The sequence below is a fragment of the Diplotaxodon limnothrissa genome, linkage group LG6, assembly GCF_057381915.1.
Source record: "Diplotaxodon limnothrissa isolate DT_005_m linkage group LG6, D_limnothrissa_male_GT1.1, whole genome shotgun sequence".
Taxonomy (NCBI): Eukaryota; Metazoa; Chordata; class Actinopteri; order Cichliformes; family Cichlidae; genus Diplotaxodon; species Diplotaxodon limnothrissa.
Window position 1 is genome coordinate 16,592,847 of NC_140601.1, and position 6,000 is coordinate 16,598,846.

A 6,000-nucleotide genomic window follows, 5' to 3' on the forward strand; every position below is an offset into this window, starting at 1 on the left:
CAAAATGGAGCGACTATAGTGAGACTGGGGGTTTCTACAGCAACAGCCAATCAGAAGTGAGGTCTGCTTTCGTAACCGAAGCATAAGTTAACAGGCTGTATGAGGGAAGAGATGGGGTGGTTCGTCCCGAGATACTTGAGCCATGCGTTATCTTCACTTTTAATTGTATTTTATAACAGATTCTGACTCCAGTGTTTACTGTGGAAATACTGTGGACACGTTGAGACGCACGTAGTATGAGTTATGTTTGTTTTTCTGTATTAAAAATAACTAATTCGACACAAATTAAACTTTAGGTTTTCCTATTTGTTACCATATTATCTAACATAAAATATAATCGTTTCTGTTCCAAAGCAAACTATGTAGTTAGTTGCCAACTGTGCAACTCCCTTTACACTACAGACAGAACCATCATTTGTTGGATAATGATGCACTTATTTTATTTTATTTATTTATTTGTAATGTTACCTCTGCAGACCATCACAGTGCATTTTAAATCAAAGACGTGTAACATAAAAAAGAAATTCTGCTAACTGTATACAAGGAATTGCAGACATTTTCAGAGGATCCAAATTAATTGAACAAACTAACAAAAGTTTACAGTGTGGATTGTTTTTAATACTTGGATGAAAATCCTTTGCAGTCAAAGACTGCCTCAAGTCTAGAAACCATGGATGTCACCAGTTTCTGCTTGTTTGTGGATTTGTCTCCATTTAATTTTTAAGAACTAAAAAGCATGTCTGTAGGGTTGAAATTAGGCGACTGACTTGCCCATTGAACAGAAACCATGCAGGCTCAGCCACCAGGGCCAGGCTCCGCCACCGTCTCAGCCAATAGGTCCAGGCTCCCCCAAGCCGAACCACCAGGACCAGGCCCTACCAGGTCCAGGCTCTGCTATAGGTTCAGGCTTCACCAGGCTTAGCCATCAGGCCCAGGCTAAGGCTTTAGGCTCTGCCACGAGGCCTAGGCTTAACCACGCTCAACCACCAGAACCATAATTTTACAAATTACAGCCCAGTTTCCTTACTTAGACAGTTCTCCAATATAACTGGACATCTATTTTTATTTTATTTTTTTGCAGGGCTTGACAACTTATTGAGAATAATACTATTTTAATCTTTAGATCAGCTAGATCAACATTTATGGCAATGATGAAGTTAGTGGAAAATATAACTGAATACATAGATAATAAAAAATATGAAGTGAGGATATTTATTGACCTGAAAAAGGCTTTTGATATGATGACCACAAAATATTCTTACAGAAATGGAAAGATATAGTGTGAGAGGGGTAAAAAACAAAAACAAAAACAAAAACAACTGGTTAAAAAGTTATCTTGGCAATTCATACAAACTGCTCAGTCAAAATCTGTGTTCTTGAATATTACCTGTGGTGTCCCACAAGGTTCAGTGCTGGGTCCCAAATTGTTTACTACGTATATCAATGACATCTGTAGAGTTACAAACATACTAAGGTTTGTTGTTTTTGCAGATGATACAACCATTCTTTTTTCTGGGGAAGGCTTTAAAGACTTAAAGTTATCTTTAAATTCATCCAAAACCAAATTTATGTTGTTTGGAAATCGAGAAATGTTTATAACTGGAGACTGGAAATTGATAAAGTATCCAATGAAAGAGTATTTGAAAAGAGATTTCTTGGTGTAACTTTGGACTACAAGCTTTGTTGGAAAGTATAAATCAAACACTTGTGAAACAAGATCTCAAAAACCACAGGGATTTTGGGAAAAACAAGGTACGTCCTGAACAATACAAGATTGCACACACTTTACTGCACATTGCTACTACCATATTTAAGTACTGTGTTGAAATCTGGGGCAACACTTACAAGAGTCCTCTACAAAACATATGCACAATGCAAAACAAAGCAATAAGGATAATACATAATATTTGGTATCGTGAAGACACAAATAATTTTTTTTTAATTACAAGGTTGAGTTCCCTTTCGAACACCCTTTGTTTTTGCGTTACAGATCCTTTTGTTGAAAATGTTTTTATCATGTTTTCTGTTTCCCGTGTTTGTTTTGTTGAAATTTTAATCATTTGAAATAAGAGAAAGAAAGAAAGATAAAAAAAAAGAACAGTATGTCATTACTTTTCCTTGAGAAACTCTTTTACATTATGCTTGGGGTCAGCATATTCAAATTCAAATTCAAATTTTGTCACGTACACAGTCATACACAGTACGATATGTAGTGAAATGCTTGGACAACTGCTCGTGACCTAAAGAAAACAAAAAAGGAAAAGGCTATGAATAAGATAGGAAATAAATATGAAAAATTAAAAAGGGTAAATTTAACTAGGAAGGAATAAAATATAAATTAAGGTTAAAAATGAAATAACTGTACAACACAAATTAGAATGAAGGGTAAATTTAACTGGGAGAATAAGATAAAATATATAAATTAAAGTTGAAAATAAAATAACTGTACAACAAAATACACAATATAGAACTATATAAGAATGTATGAAGAAATATAAATAAATATATACACAATAACAGCAGCTGTACAAGTATTAACTGGAAGTGAAGAATGTAGTGACCAGTGTTGTGCAATCCACATTATGTCTTGTGCAGTGCAAATATGCTTGAAGTGATTAAGTGATGAAGTGAAAACAATGTCCAGAATGTCCAGTGTGTGTGTAAGAACTGTATGTGTGGGTCAGGACTGTGTGGTGGTGTGATTGAGAGACCGTATCGCCTGCGGGAAGAAGCTCCTCCTCAGTCTCTCTGTGTTGGTCTTCAGGGAGCGGAATCGCTTTCCTGACCTCAGCAGAGAGAACAGTCTGTTGTTGGGATGGCTGAGGTCCTTCACGATCTTCCTGGCCTTGGTCCAGCACCGGCTGCTGTAGATTGAGTGCAGGTCAGGGAGCTCGGAGCGGATGGTGCGCTCAGCTGACTGCACAACCCTCTGTAGAGCTCGTCTGTCCTGCATGGTGCTGTTCCCGAACCAGGTTAAGATGTTTCCCGTCAGGATGCTCTCTATGGTGCACGAGTAAAAGTTCCTGAGCACCTTGGAGGGCAGTTGGAAGTCTCTCAAGCGTCTGAGGTGGTAGAGACGCTGACGGGCCTTTTTCACCACGGTGTTGATGTGACAGGACCATGTTAGGTCCTGCGTGATGTGAACTCCGAGGTATTTGAAGCTGTCCACTCTCTCCACTGGGCACTCGTTGATGACGGGGGTCTGGTAGTTCCTCTCCTGCTTAGTGCTGAAGTCCACTATCAGCTCCTTTGTCTTACGAGCATTTACACTGTAAAGCACTATCTGATCAGTTTTACAACATTTGTCTCAATCTGAGCAGAGTCTGTAGTCCTGTGCACATCACAGTTCATCCTGCTGTTTCAATCAGCAGTCATACCATCAATAAACACTCTTAATTTATTGCGTCCACCATGTTTGACCGATGTGTTACGCTGAGCCGTTCCTTTTTTCCCCTCCATACTTTTCTCTTTCCATCATTTTGGTACAAGTTCATCTTGATTTTCTTTCTTCAGACTGTTTCCCCAGAACAGCCTAATCTGGCCTTTATGTTCTTGAGTGTAATTAGTGGTTTGCACCTTGTTATAAACCCTCTGTGGTTCTATCGATAAAGAGGTCTCTTAACTATAGGCTTTAACAGTGATACACTTACCTCCTGGAGAGAGTTCTTGACTTGGTTAGGTGTTGTGAAGTTGCTTTTAACTGTTATATACATTAATATTCATTTGTTTTGTTATAACAATGTACCAGATTAAGGATGTCACCACTAAACATTATGCTCTCTGTGTGGTAGATTTATTTAGTTTTTTTCAGCCTACCTTGCACCGATAGCTCTTTGGGCCTTGTGTTGATAATTACAGTGAAAATCTATAGAATAAAAATTCAACACCCTGAATTAAAACTTCAGATGCGTTTGCTGCGACATTAAAAAAAAGAAAGAGGGAAAGTGTTTTACTGCACAACAAAACTGTTCATAAGCCAATAATTCAATTATTTTCGAGCCACTGAAAATAGGGGGATTATGCATAAAAATAAAATTCCTGTAATTACCAAACAGTTAATACAACACTTTTGTTAAACCCCTTCAATCAAATCCTAACTGCTTGGCTTAAAATTCCCTGTGGTGGTATACATTGTACAACAAACTAATTTTATTGTTTTGCCTAACTGGACATAACTGTAGACCACACTATAAAAGCCCTACAGTCCAAGAAACAGAAGTATTTTTGGCAAATTTAAATTACTAATGCATCTAATGCGTCAATTTAAAAAAAAAAAAAAAAAGGAAAAAAGATTTTAAAAAACGCTCTGTGTTACTCTATTTGCTCCATCAATACATTTAAAGGAGAAAGAAAATACAATATTTGCCTTTAAAACAGAATAAAGCATCATGAAGTGTATTTTGTACCAGATATACTAATGAGAAATGACCAAAAGGGACACTGGGCATTATGAAATATCAGTTTTTGTAACAGGAGTAAAGCATCACACACAGGAATTTCCATTTCAAGGTTTTACTGATTTGGCAAAATATTAAAAACGGATTATATCATTTCACAGCTTTAAATACAAGAAGCATATTTATTAATGATAATATAAAACAAGTAGTGAAACATTGTCAAAGTCATTAGCCTACATGACATTCCTCAATACACTGACAAGAAACAGCGATACCAAGCGATACCAAGTAGCAATATAGTAGGAGAGGCGAGAGACTGAAGAAACAAAAGAAACTCAACAGTAAGTTTGGTCACTTTCCAGAAAGAGAGAACAGATTAGTGAAGAAGAGTCATAAAAGAGAGACAGAAAAGAAGAGACATATTAAAATTGGCACATTCATAGTATGTCAGGGTGTGCAGTAGTTAATACAGTTGCTACACCGAACGAGAAGAGGGTACGGTTTGGAGGGTAGCAGGTTAGAGACAGGAACCATGCAGTGAGTTCAGCCTGCTGTTGTCATGAGTGGTTACAACCACACTAAATATGGCTGCCAGATGACACATCCAACTGGTTTTTGTATTTTTTTTTCTCCCCTCTACCGATCACTGTTTTGTTTTTTTGGCAAGGTGAACGAGGCTCCTGGCTCCAATCAAAGTCAGCTTCCTCCAGAATAATTGCACGCCGTCACCTGCTACAGCTGCTTCTCACGTTGCTGTTCTGGTTGAAAGCGAGCTAACACAGCCATCGCATCCTACCCGAAGTCAAAATGTGTGTTCTCTATCCCAGACCAGCAGCCACTCTCTGTCCAGTAACAGTACTGAAGGCATAATAGAGGAGAAGGGGAGACAGAACGTACTTTGACATTCAGGCACTCTTGAGCAGCCACCCTGCAACACTGTAAAAGATCGGAGGTCACACGGAGTGCGTTCATGCGGCATCGAACCAGGCGTCACCACACCAGATGCACACGAACACACATGCTCACATGTGCAAGCAACAGAGCACCTTTAAATGCTAGCGTACACACACACACACACACACACACACGAGCCCTCACACAAACAGACACACACGCACACACAACTCACTTCTCAATAGGATTTTTAAAAAATGAAAGAGAAACCCATTTCAGTCCCAAATGGTCCTTCTCTGCCTTCCTCTCCCATGGAGCAGGCCAGTGGTCTTTCTCTGAGCTAACATTACTAATGTTAAAATAACTCTGGAGTTAAAGTAGCTTCATATCAGTAGCGTTTCTGTGGCACTGCAGTGGTACACAGATGCTTCAAACAGCTTTGTCCAGTCACTGCTGCGGTCCTGCCACGAGAGATGGGAGGGGTTAAAACACAGGTTTGATCCCCTTGTTGGTTACAGCTCCCCCCATTCAGGTAAGTGCAAAAATCCTCGTCATCTTCAACAACATTCTTGTAATTTCCTTCATCTTCGTCAGTGCCTAAGCTAATGCTGCCCAACATTTGAAGCATTGGCATCGTAGACAGATCCAAGATCAGTATTCAGCAGGAGAATACGTTCAGCTCCCAATCAGCGGCAGGTGTTTAGAGCAG